Consider the following 14859-nt stretch of genomic DNA (forward strand, 5'->3'; position numbering starts at 1 on the left):
CGCCATTTATCCCCTCTTCTGTACTATCTTGGTAGGAAAAGGCGTTTCGTTCTGTAGAATAAATAATAACAATAAAAAATATGAATTGTAAATGTTTGACAGTTTCCCAGTATTCCATTTTATACGATATTCCAAGCTTGCTCATGTTGGATTTCTTATCAATGTTTCCACCAAAATCGAAAAAATAATGCATTTATCTCCTTTATATTTTGAAATATTGTTGAATGCATTCTTCCAAAATAAAGGTTAATTTATGCAAAGCTTTAATTCCTTTCCGAATTTTGTTATCCTTTACGTCGTTTTGGTTGGGTCAGCTTTCCAACGTTTGTATTTAGTAATGAATTTACAAATAGTTTGGGTCTCTAGTCTCACTAAAGAGACATTAATTGTCGAAATACGCATCTGGTGCCGTACAATTAGTATCGTTTATGTTATTGTATAAAAAGCACATCAAATCTCCGAAACCATCGATTGTTTGGTACGTTGGTTTTTTTTCTTGATAAATTACATTCCTTTTTTGATGTCACGGACTCTTTTTTTTTTTTGGTAACCATCAGTCAACATGGTGCTCTTGGTGTAAAAATACAACTAGGTCCTATAAACAAAATGTAAGCAACTTTAGGTCAAGACTGTGAAGCAAATATTACCTAAATTCAAAAATCCTCTTTCCTTCAAACACTACTGGACGAAAAAACAACTGTCCATACCAGTAACAGTCGTTGTACGACTATCTTAGTCTGTGGAAGACTGAAGATGACTGTCAAAAAAACTGATACAGTTGATTAATGTCTGTCCCAACACTTTTATGGGTTGTGAACATCAAAAAAGGTTATCAACAATCATTTAAGGACTGTTGCAGTGTTTTACGGGGTTGTCACAGTCAAATCCTATTTATTACAGTCTTTCCAAAAGTTGTGGCAGTTGTTTAATGTTTGTCCCAACCTTTTAATAGTTGGGACGGTTGAAATTTGTTTGTGTCAACTTTTTAGACGTTGATGCAGTCAAAAAATGTTTGTTACAACGTATTTAGAGTTGGGACAGTTGTAAAATGTTTGTTACAACTTTTTAAAGGTTGTTACAGTCATAAAATGTTTATTACAAATTTTAAAAGGTTGCTACAGTCGTTAAATGTTTAAAACAAACATTTCATAGGTTGTTGCAGTCGACAAATATTTAAGCGTCACGGTAGCAACTCAGTGTAAAAAAAAATATGTTTCACCCGGCTCTCAAGATTTGATATAGTTGTGAAATAGCCCATAATTTATACTTTTATTATCTATTGTGCGGTTGTTGACTTGTTTTGTTTTTTATTTATTTATTTTGCGATCGTTGTTTGTCTTTTGTCGTTTTCCGTTTATTGCCATAGCATTGTTCGTTCATTTTTGACATGTGCGTTTGACTTTCCTTTAGGTATCTTTACTTTTTATTTTATCTATTCTGATTCGTTCATAACTGATTTTACATACCAGAAGCCTACGTTTAAAAATGGAGTTTTAATATTATTGCAGAAGATGCTAATGAATTCATTCAAATTTATATTTGAAAAGGTTTTGATAAATTCTGAGGAATAGAAAATGTACCGTCGGTGTACCTGAAGTAAATTTAAAGACTATGACTAAGTTACCAATATTGTACAGCATAATAAAACAGTTTTAATTTGAATTACTATCCATGAGGGATATTTCCGATGATAAAAAAAAATACTTAATTAAATCTGTCAAGTTTCATTAAAAACGGAAAACAATTCTTCACCGTGAACGATTTACCCTCTTTATTTTCTTGTCAGCAAACTGGACCTGCAGGTCGGCAAACTATATTTTACACAGGAAACTACTGAGCTGGAAATTACAATCGGTGAGTAGAAATGAACAATATTTTAAAGCATGTCTATCGAATAATCATGGATCCAAGATTTTGAAGGGAAAATATGCACATTTGTTCTTCCTACAGACAGGCTATGAATCGACGATCTATATCACCACACTCGTGCATAGTTGCATGTTTCAAGGCAAAGTTAGGATTTGGGCTTGGAAAAGTTGTGCATCATTGAAATTCATGTATGACAGCATTCCCCCACCCCCTTTTATCATGTGTATGTCATTTAATCCCTTATTTTTTACTTTGCATACATCACCCCAAGGGTGACAAGGTCAAGGGAATAAAAAAAGGTTACTCTTGGTCTTCACCGTCTTACTGTTAAACTCTAACATGTGGGGCATTGGTTAAGTTTTGTTGTGTGGGATGGCCTTTAACAGGACCTATGCATCCTGTACATATTGTATGTTAATGTATTGTTAAGTTTCTCTGGTCTTAAATTTGCATGAAATACTTGTCATTGGACTTTTTCTAACCAACAACCAACCAATCTTTACATGTACATATCCATATAATTGTGTTACTAATTCTGGATTACAAGTATTTCCCTGGTTTTGCTTTATCAGCTGATAGTTTTCGTTCTATTAAGAATGCATTTTGACGTCACAATTTCTATTGAAAAAACATGCATAGTACAAATTAATATGACAGTGTACGAAAACATATGATATGACCATAAAATTTTATGAAAATTGTTAATTTTGGTGATTTATTTAGCAAGTATGCATTTTCATTCAATTTCTAAATAATTCCCAAATCATGGACAACAAAACATGAATACATTTGATAATATATTAGGCATTGAAAGTGAATATGTATTAGATGGTTCAAAATAACATTAATCATCAAAATAAAACAATATTATTAAATTAATGTTCCTGAAACCATGCACAGAGTCATTACAGTTGCCATTTAAACACAGTTGATAAACAAAATGTGATAATTCAATTAGTAATTGTTTCATCATGTACTTAAGGATTCATATTGAACAAGGGTTGTGGAGGTTGTTGCATCTTTTCTCAAAATGAATAATTACAATGAATAAAATATCTATAAATATTTCATCATGTTAATTGCTACATGTACATGGTTTTAAGTTAAAAAGAAATAAAAAACATATTAAAAGAGCAAAGTTTGCATCATAATTATATTCTTTTTAGATTTAACATAGACTATTAAATCACTATACATTTGTAAATACTTTGAACCTAAACTATATATTTTAATGTGAAATTTTTATATAAATTGTGCCCTGTAGCATGGTTAGTCAAAATTCATTTATGCCATAAATGTTATCTAGTAGTAACATTCAATGGTCCACCATTAAAATGATTAAAGGACTTTCTATTCATGAGTCAAATTTGTGTGTTAAATTGGGTTTTGGTTACTTTATTGTTGCCTTACTGTTTGGTTGATGCATCATTGATATATAATTATATCCCACATCTCCTTTCATCATGTGCATTCACATCTGACTGCAGATTTTTTGCCTTTTATACATAATTATTTTATGTTTAACATTCAATTTGTGGGGAAAACAGAACAAAAAAATCTATCTGTAAGCATTTTTTTTTTATCTAACCATGGTATAAACTTTTTTAAAGTATTTTATGAAGCTCAAAATATTTTTTTATAGATATTCTATTATCTAGTAAGTTGTCATAAAATTTACTGTGTTAACTGCATTGTATGTCTAATAATTTAGTTTAAAAATACCTTTTATTCAAATTCAAAATAAAAAATAATTAAAATATATATGTATTTACTGAACATGTATTCATGACCATGCAAATGTGACATTAAAATAGGTAATAATCAGGATGTTAACTGGATAGGTAATAATCAGGAATTCTTATATACATGCTATAGCTAATATACAGATTAAGACACAAAATAGTTTATTGCCTTGGGGAGGAATTTTAAACTGTCATGGGTATATATTGAAGATGATTTTATAATGATGTTCACAAATTATAATTGTCCTCTTCAGAATTTTGATAATTTTTTCAAAATAAATTATAATTTAAGAAAAATATGAAACAGCAGGATATAATATTAATTTTGATACAAAAAATGCATATTTTAAAAGTTATCTGAGTATTGATTTATCAAAGTAAAATTGGGTAAATAACTAAAATAAAATAAAGAAAGTGTTGTCTGAGCTCAAGGATTTAAAACATTAACAGGGAGGGTTAAGCCTTGGAACAGTATATATATTATCCTGATTAACCTTAGGACAAAGATTCTACATTTACATCACAGAGGTTTATTCATTATATGCACTTGACAAAGGGAAAGTCAATAGCATCTATCATGTCTATATAGTAACAGTGCATTTATTTATTTAATTATTTTGTTCATTCTTTAAACTTTTCTCTGTAGTATCAATCTATTTCATATTAACATGAGGAATAACTATGTCCATGATGTCTGACTTTAAAGAATTGATGAAATAAAGTATGGTGTGAGCCTCAATAAGACAGTAACCCTTCAATGAAAGTACACAGTCACACATAAAAAATCATTAATGTAGGAAAAAAGACAAAATCATATATAGAATTTAGACCCCCTAAAAAGATTTATTAATCTTTTTTTAAAATAGGGACTTCAAAATTTAATTGTATAAGTCCTTGAAATTTTTTGTCAATCAAATGAGGATTGCTAGTTTTAATCTAGATGAAAACTAGCAGGTTAATACAGTTATTGTAATTGACTTTCTTCTAAGTACCGTACAATGTATATAGTATTATGTTAGTTAAAATTTTACTGTACTTTAGTCTCAATGTATATTTTTTTTTGTAGATTCATATTGGCTTGAGCATGATTCCCACTTGGAATATGAAGCCTGCTACATGTATACTTTGATGCATAGGAAATATAGATGTCACTGAGTCACTCTTATAGCTGCAAATTGTGAAATAGTGGATTAATTCATTATTTTGTGCTAGTTATTTATTGTTTTTGGAAATAATGAATAGCACTTGCAGCATTATTCCATGATGATGATGACTTGTGATGTTAGGATTAAATTGGACAAGAAAAAAATTGTGCATTGTACAAATATGAAACTTACAAATTGTATTAAAGGAGGACCACAGTACTGGATGACTAAATAACTTGGATAATCATGATAATTATTCATTTGGTATATCAATAATGAATTTGGAATAACAAGATTTCATAGTTTCAGTGCATATTAATAGTGCAATCATACATTGTATCTGAATTCCATGAATACCTTGGATAATTATTCATTTGAAATAGCCATTTGGATTAATGAAAATTTATAGTTTCAGTGAATATTAATAATAATAGAGCATCATATCTGAATTCATGAATACTTTAGTGGATAATCAGTCATTTTAATATACAAATGTAATAACAATTTGGATAATGTGAATTTCTAGTTTCAGTGAAATTTACAAAACAGTGCATGTACAAAATGTATATGGCATCTGAAGTTTATGTTGGCATTGCAATTGTTAACTACCACCAGGGTGTGTAAAAAGACTTTAACCACCCATGAGGGTCTCTCGTAGTCCGTCACAATTGTTTAGCATGGTTTAGTGTCAAATGACTGCTTGCTGTACTTTAAGTCTGAGTTAGAATTAAATAAAAATCTAAATTAGTGCCCAAGCATATTAAACAAATAAATCATGTTACATGTACTTCACAGTATAATTTTATTGTCCCGCCTGCAACAAAAGTTGAAGTATGCAAGAAATAGGTATTACAATCTGGCAGCGGCTACAGCGTAACCTATTTGTATAAAGCTTCACGAGGTACATTTTAGAAGCTTAAAGACCTGGATACTTCTTTATGTTATGAAGTTTCTGTTAGTAACTTGTCCGTTGCACTTTACCTTGTTTTCATGGTTCACTGACTGTTTGAAAAAAATATTACTGTTTAACCAGTCATACAGTGAAATACTCTCTTACATGTACATGTATAGGATGTATAATGAGTAATTGGATAAATTTATATGGTATAAATATATAGGTATCTTGAAAGGTCTACATGTCTCATTGTCTGTCAGGCAAGGTTAACCTGACCTTGACTTCATTTCATGGATCAGTGATTAAGGTTATTTCAGTTACTTTGTCAAGTTTGTTTCTCAGATACTACAAGCAGTAGGAATGGTAAATCAACTATATTTGGTGTATGAAATGATTGTAAGGTGAATATATCTGACTGCAAGACTTGCATCAGACCTCAATGAAAATGTCATGGTTCATTGAACAATGTTTAGTTTTTGTGGTTTGGTCTATTTCCCAATGTATCTCAGATGCTATAAACTACATGTACATGTACATGTATGACATGTATAGGATCACAATTTTTGTTGTATTGGAGAAATGTTGGATATTTTTGTAAGTTGTACAAGTTTGATTGGGAGGTTTTAAATCTGACCATGACCTCATTTTCATGTTTCATTGGGCAATGTTTAGTTTTCATGGTTTGGATGTTGACTCTTATTTTTACAGATACTATAAACCACTAAATTTTGGGTATGGAATGTCAGTTTGTAGGGTGAACATCTGTCTGGCATGGTTAATTTGACCATGACTTCATTTTCAAAAGTAATTGATAATGGAAAGTTTATATAATACTTGTACATGTAGTAAAACCTTCATACATGTATTACATTTTTTACATTCAACATAAATTCATTTTTACATGTAGGCAAAGCAGATTTGACATTTCAGCGTGTGCACACTCACTCTTGTTACATCAACATTGATCATGTCTACCATGTTGATTATAGCTGCTTTTTGTTAACAAAAGTCGGACAACTATTAACAATTGTTATTATTCATTTGATAATCATGATAATATTGTAGTCTTGTATAACATGTATAATGTCATGAATGTACAATAACCAGAATAAGGAGATGTGATATGATTTTCAATGAGACAACTATCAACTGTAGCATGTGTAGACCAAGTGATGTAATTGTTAGTAACTGCACATCCTTCAACAATGAGCAAAATCAGTACCACATAGTCATGATAATGAAAAACCTTTAACAGGCCTAGCCATATATGATGATGTAACACAATGTAAACAAGTTTAGATGTGAAACCCAAGTTTGATTTATATACAAAAGCAACAAACAATCAGTTGGCAATAAAATTGGGTCAGTTAATAGAATAAGAAGATGTGGTATGATTGCCAATGAGACAACTTTCCATCCAAGTCAAAAATTTTGAAAAAGTAAACCATTATAGGTCAAAGTACAGTCTTCAACACAGAGCCTTGTCTCACACCGAACAGCAAGCTATATAGGGCCTCAAAATTAAAGTTAAGCATGTTTAGAATTTTGAAAAAATTGTTCCTGGATTATCATTTCTGATGTCTCCCATTTTTATCATGTTTACAGACCCATTGAAACATGAGTGATGACAAATGTATTATGGTTTACCAAAGACTTATAGGTGATCCAATATTAACAGGTTTCTGCCCTTATTCATGTTTTTCTACAAATCCATTCTATCTGCTTTTGAATAAATGTCTTCTAAATATATATCCCAAGATGTTTAGCAACATTTTCAATACCGGTATACACAATAAGCATTACAAAGGCATACATGTATTATGCACTATTAGTGAGCTGTTTGTCATGTTTATTATAATTTAATTATAATATTTATGTGTGGAAGCATATTTTGGGGGTTTTAATTTGCTATGATTTTAAAAACTTCTAGCAAAAGAAAAAAAAACAACATGATACAAAAAGTGGTTTCAAGAAAGGGATGAGAATTGGACATTTTTTGTGTGGCTGTACAATTAGCAATGATTAGAATTAATGTATCGACTATGTCTGTACATTATAATATATATATACAACATGGTGTGAAAAGCCTATGTAATACAAACATGACAAATAGACTAAAACATATCATAATAAACTGGTGAAATTGAGTAAACTGCTACTATATGACATCAACCCAACAACAACTAAATAACAATCTAGAGGTCAACATATATCTATACGTCTAAACACGTGAAAACTTTACAACAGATTCATCCATTGGAGAACAAGTGATCATTGATGGTGATACACGGCTGAAATCTTAATTGCTCAAAATATCAACACAACAATGTTAAATAGAAATGCAATTTTTTTCATAAGATCATTATTTGATAAATAAAATGATGTGGTACCTGTTTACAAATTAGACAATTTTTCACCGAAAACCCAATGACATAGAAGTTAGCTATGCAACTGAATTGGCAAATTTGATAAGGTCAGAATATTAATTTCCAACATATAGGCAGCCAGATTATATATTTTCACTCAGACCAGGGCCAGAATACTTATTTTCAGTCCTTCCTTCTATTAAAGTGAGTCAAAAAAAAATGTATGATTTAATTAATCAATGATTTTTTTTCTAAGGGGCACCCAAATAAGTTCTGCTGGTAATACATATGTACTGTTTTCATCACTGATTGAAGATGAATATAATTAGAATAATGGACCCATTTGCCTAATTTATAAATGTGACCATTTTAAAATTTCCATTACACCTAGTAAAATTGTTTAAGTTTTCTTTACTGGTTGAATAATATATATCAATATTGGACAAGCATTTATATGATTAAATAAATTGAATTAAAAAATGGAAATTGGAAAATATTTTGGATAAACGTTATCATGGTTAGTACGACATCTGATCAACTGAAACCACAAAAGAGAATCTGATGTCAGTCTGTAGAATTTAACAAGACCGGAGCCTAAAGAATACAACAAGTTTTAAATCGTTATGTGAATAAATAAAAGATTTGATTTCCTTGTCTGAAACAATGCAAGTTTTCTTGTTTTGAACATTTCAACTTTCACTGGCGCTAGTTATTTTGTCGGTCTTTTACAGTACGTCCATCTATTTATAAATTCTTTTGGTAAATTGGTTGAGAAAAATCCGGTGAAAATATGAATGATCTCGAGTGATAATATTTTTACCTCAATCAATCATGAATGAATGCCGAAGTGCTATTTATCAAGGACATTTGAACTTCAAATAGACCACTCGTTACAATATACAGTACAAAGGCGAGTCAATATTGAACTATTCAAAAATAAAATACAGTAAAATAAATTAAATTTAGATAGATTTAAGAGTATTTTTGTTTTTCCATAGCTGCAAAAGATGCGTTAAATGTTCATCATAGCTTTGATTTTTTTATATGTATAGAAATCAAAATGGTTAATACGGCAATATTTATAATTTTGCAAGAAAAAAAAATGTAGCCCCAAATAAAACCTCAAAATAAGTGTGTGAAATAAGCCCTCGGGAAAAAATTAAGCAGTTTAATATGGGGATAAGTTTGACAAGTGTGTATATTCGGAGTTCCCCGCTAGGTTTACAGTATATCATGTATATTGACCGTTATTATGAAGTAAAGTGATTCGTAAAACTACGGGTATTGAAGACAACCGTGTATGCATGAATGATTTCACACCTAACTAATTTAAAAAAATTAAAAAGTTTTTATTTAGATAATATTGAAAATTGTCAACTGTTAATACAGTTAAAGATACATTTGGTTACAAATATATTGGGTAACCTTTTTCGATTTATCTGTAAGTAGTTTTAAATGCGAATAAAACCGTCCTGTGTGAAATTGCAGGTATCTAGTGCTGGTTCCGATTTTGTTCGATGAAATGAGAGGCGAGGAGTGTTAAATAATTATATAAATTTAGCACATTCACTAAATAAGCGGGGAATACCAAAATGTTCAGCGGCAAATATTTCAAAATACTATTTTTTTTAAATCAATTTCTATCTAAAATTAATGTATTAAATGGATGTGATAGTTGTGTCTCTTTGTCACAACCCTTATATTGCACACGGTAAAATTGTTATATTGCACACGGTAAAATTGTTTTACAAATAATTTAACCTATCCCTGACTGTCAGAAATTTTGTATCCGTGACTTTTAAGTCTTAATGACGATCAATGTTTGGAAGTTGCTACACTCATAAATTAGCTATGACAATGTAATGGTTGTTGCAATCATATTTTTACTGTTACAACCTTTTCAGCGTTTTAACAGTTTATTTATGACTGTTTCAACGTTTTCCGTGTTGGGACAGTTATTAAATAACTGTTACAACTTTCAAATGGTTGCAGCAGTCTTATTATGACTGTGACAACCTTTTAGGCGTTTAATCAGTTTATTTAGGACTGTTACAACGTTTTTCGAGTTGGGACAGTTGTAAATCAACTGTTACAACTTTGGAATAGTTGTATCAGTCCTTTAATGACTGTGACAGTTATTGCAAGCGTTGTTGCAGTCGATTTATGTTATAGACAAACAATTTTAAAGTTGGGACAGTTACAAAATAACTGCAACAGTGAAATTTAACAACTGTTACAACTTTAACAAACATTATCAGTCTTAGAACGACTGTTACTGGTATGGACAGTTGTTTTTTCGTCCAGTAGTGAAACCACATGGAAGAGAAAATACATGATTTATAGAATATTGTCATTACAAGTAGGTCTGAAAAAAGTGTTCCTATGGTTCTTAATGTATAACGAAACCAGATTAGGATACTAGTATTGAAAAAATCATTTTTAGATTTAGGGATTCCTTCAAACAGTAAATTGGGAGTCAGGACTTTGTTTGATGTCCAAAACACAACCTTTAGAGCTAATTATTACGACAAAGGTCATATAAAAAAAAACAGCTGTGACATTATTCAATACTGGCTAATACCGTTGTACTAGCTATTACAGTAGTCGAAGTACCTCCACTGTACTGATCCTGTACTTTTAATCCTCTTCTCTCCAATACTTTAATGTGAATGCGTTTGGTTCTGACGTCCTTGTCATAAAGGATAAATGACAACCAAACAATAAAAGCAGAATATACATTGTAATTGATTTACAGTTTAACCAAACTGCCTGTTAAGTTATAGAACCACTAATTCGGGCCAGGTCGGAAAGAACATACAAAAAATTATACATTTTTAAAAAAGACAGTTCCTACGCATAGCTGTATCTTTGTCAAAAGGTGAAATAATTGGTTAGTTTTGGTATCAAATGAAAGCTTGGGGACTTGGGATCACTGTAGATACCTCGTTGAAAGATTCTTTTGAAAAATAAAAAAGAATAAACAATAATAATAAGAAGGCACATTTGCCCTATTGATCAGATCGGAAGTACCTGTTTTTGTAGTATCTAACTTCCGGAAACCAGTACTCTCTAATATGCAATTAAAGGTATGTTGAATTTTTCAGCACAAGTCAGGATAATATATAGTTTTAACATGCAATGACTGCCACTTTTTTTTTAGCTTAAAACAAACTAGCCATTAATGCTTGAAATTGCAGAATTGAACATAAAAAGCAATGGGGCTATGAATTAGTGGTTTCATACCTTAATGACGTCCTAACATTAAATCCTTTGGATGTTGGATGTGTACTGATTGATATTTTAGTCTTAGATGCATGATTTTTTTCATCAGTTGTTTTTGGCTTTGAACTAGTTGTTAGTAAATGCGAGTACTCTCAGATCTGTACTTGATGTCTTTTTTCGGTATTCATACATACCCGTCCACGTCTACTTTGTTTTTGTGTTAGATGTATTTTTATTTGTATCCATCTGATGAGTTAAGCCATTTTCAACTGATATGTATAGTTTGTTCTTATGTTTTACTCTTACACAACTGTCCCATGTAAGGGGAGGGTTGAGCGCTCACAAACCTGCTTTACCACGTCACACTCTATATGTGCATGTTCCATCCAAGTCAGGAGGTTGTCGTTGATTCATGGTTGCCTATGATTGCTTACCTCCACTTCATTAGAGCTGTGATGGATAGTTGTCTCATTAGCAATCATACAACATTTCTTGTTTTTTTCATTGTTAAATGCATAATATATGTTATAAATGTTTGACTGTTTTTTTCTCGAACTTTGAGTATAAATATCCCATTTGATATGATTTTCCAAATCTTGCAGTTCATATCACGATTTCCTTGAACATCGAAAAAGTACTGCATTTATTTCCGTTTTAGTCTGCAATTTGGATGAATAGATATAAGAAGATGTTTATGAGTGCCAATGAGACAACTCTTTATCAAATAATAATTATAGATACTGGTATGAACTGTTTTCTTTTTAATATTGGTGTTGTTTTGTAACCTTTTGTTGCGTATTTATAGATGACACAATAATCAACATACAGTTTACACTAATAAAAAGGTGTCAAATAAAGGCAACAGTCGTTTACCGCTGTTCAAAAGTCATAAATCGATTGAGAGAAAACAAATCCGGGTTACAAACTAAATTCGAGGGAAACGCATCAACTATAAGAGGGAAACAACGAAATAACAGAACACTGACGTGCAACAAAAAATAAACGACAATGCAACATACATAGAAACGAACTATTAGTTACAACTGCAATATTCCTGACTAGGTACATGACATTTTAAAACAGTCACAATTTGTAAAAAGTAAACCGTTATAGTTAAAAGTACGGCATTCAATACGGAGCCTTGTCTAACATCGAACAGAAAGCTATAAACGGCCTCAAATGACTAGTTTAGATCAATTCAAACAGGAAAACAACAGTCTAATCTATATAGAAAACGAGAAACGAGAAATACTGATGAAACATCATCAGCAACCCCTGAACAACAGTTTCCTGACGTAAGACAGTTGTACTATGGTAAATTTGTGTATACTTGTTTTTAATTTTCGCTAATATGCTTGGTATTCTTTGTTACATATTTGTTTGATTTTATAGTGATTAAGATTATAACACGATGTTGACTGCTGTACCCCTATTATTTGAAATTTTTACCTGTAATGTCTGTGTGTTTTGTTCACACATCGTTGTTAATATAATGGAACTTGATGCGACTGTCATAAAAGAGAGAGGTTTAGCTAGCTTTAAAACCAGGTATAATCCACCATTTTCTACATAAGAAAATGCCTGTACCAAGTCAGGAATATGACAGTTGTTATCCATTCGTTTGATGTGTTTGAGCTTCTGATTTTGACATTTGATTATTTCCTTTTTTAATTTTCCTCGGAGTTCAGTATTATTTTTGTTATTTTACTTTTTGCAAACAAATGCAGCGGGTTTAAACTTTTTGATAGGCGCCAAGCTTCACATTAACCTGAAACAGTAGTATAACATTACAAAGTAGAAAGATAAAATATAAAATATCAATTGAAATGGCTGAACACGATCAAAGAGAAATATTAATAAAAACAAGTCAACATACACTGAACTAAGTACATTCTTTCAAAATAAAGGTTGATTTGCATAGAAAGGACATTAAATCACCGAAAAACATTCTAATAAGTGCCATAAATTCATCAAATCTCGAAAAATCAATGCCTCATGTTTTTTTTTAAATTAATATTATCTTGATACATACCTTTTCTTTTAAATGATGTATTATATAGAAATAAGTCCCCGACTTTGTTGAAATAACACCATTACAATCTCATTCCCAATTTGATGTTCTTGTTCGTGTCCTAAAATGAAACAAATCTATTTCATTTTTTGAAATTTACCTGTAATAATATGAACGTCACAAAAAATGCGTGACTTTGTCTTGGTATGCTGTCGTAAATTCCTTGGAGGTGTCCGTTGTTATTTTGCGGTCGACATGTTGTAATATACTATTATTTTATTTATCAATGTATTTCTATAAACAGAGTGTTTTTTGCATTTGTTTGTACTGTATTCCTATCACGTAGTGTTGTCAATTTAGCGGTATTCCTAACAATGTCATATAAACGGGAGTTTTGGCTAGCCAGGTTTAACCATGTACCACGTCATGTATGTGGAAGTTGTTATGAACTTCTGTTTCTTTGTATGTTGGCATTTATTTTGTTGTAGTTTAATGTTTCTATTGATTTGTTGTTTTCTTCTTCATGTTTTTCCCTCGATTTTTGTCTGTTACCTATATACGCAACAAAAGGTCACAAAACAACACCAATATTAAAAAGGAAACAGTTCATACCAGCATCTATAAGTATTTCGGATAACAAACATCTATCATCAGTATGATAATGACGTCGTAACATGAATCATATCTTGTATATATCTCAAATTTCAAAGCTGAAGTAGTTTATGCATTAAAATATAGACTTAATAGTTATTATCTCCAAAGAATAGACATTTGCGATATCAGCTTGTATAATTTTAAAATTTCAAAAGGGACGAAATTTAAGTTATTACAACAAAGACTGCGAAGACATAAGCTTCAATGAATAGCAATGTACGATTTGGCCTGGTATAATTCTAAAATTTAAAATTGATAGAGGTAAATTTAAGTAATAACAACATAGGCTGTGCATTAGTATCCCAAATGAATAGAACTATTCGATTTGAACGGGTAAAATTATACATATAATTCGTCTAAATAACAGCCTAACAATGTTAGAACTGTAAATTTGCGGAAGCAAATCTGTCGTAGAGTTGTCACTGGTTCATACGTACTTATATATATATTTATATATATAGATATAATGAAATATTGGATGAGAATCCGGGCTTTTTGCCAAAATCACGTTCGCTCCAATTCATGTTTGCAATCTTTCACGTTTGCACCTTGGGTTTTTTCTCACCCTTATTAAAGGATATGTTTTGAATAATTATTTAATCATCCTGTGGTTAGTGTATTGCTAAAAAAAAGAGATACTAAGTTATTTTGGTGTTTAAAAATAAATTGACATTGAAACGTAAACCGGTTTTATTTTTGTGAATAATTTTTACGAAATGAATAATGAATATTGTCATATGATCAAAGGCCTAGGCATTCGTCTCTTAGACATGTAAAGATTTGTAAAAGAATGACAGAAGATACGAGACGGCTATAAAACTAATGACAATGATATTGCTACGACAACAACGAATAAAACAAAAATAAACGGGCTACAAAGGACAATGAAGTTCCAAAGATCCAGACCATCTACTATGTTGGACCTTGTTGCATATCATCCGTGTCTATTACACAA

General features: G+C 30.8%; 1 protein-coding gene across 1 annotated transcript in view; it reads left to right on the forward strand.

Annotated features, from left to right (window-relative positions):
• The window catches only part of LOC127711826 (uncharacterized), a 197330-nt gene that overhangs the window by 95876 nt on the left and 86595 nt on the right, over positions 1 to 14859 (forward strand). The window lies entirely within an intron of this gene.

The sequence above is a fragment of the Mytilus californianus genome, unplaced genomic scaffold, assembly GCF_021869535.1.
Source record: "Mytilus californianus isolate M0D057914Y unplaced genomic scaffold, xbMytCali1.0.p SCAF_8, whole genome shotgun sequence".
NCBI classification, from domain to species: domain Eukaryota; kingdom Metazoa; phylum Mollusca; class Bivalvia; order Mytilida; family Mytilidae; genus Mytilus; species Mytilus californianus.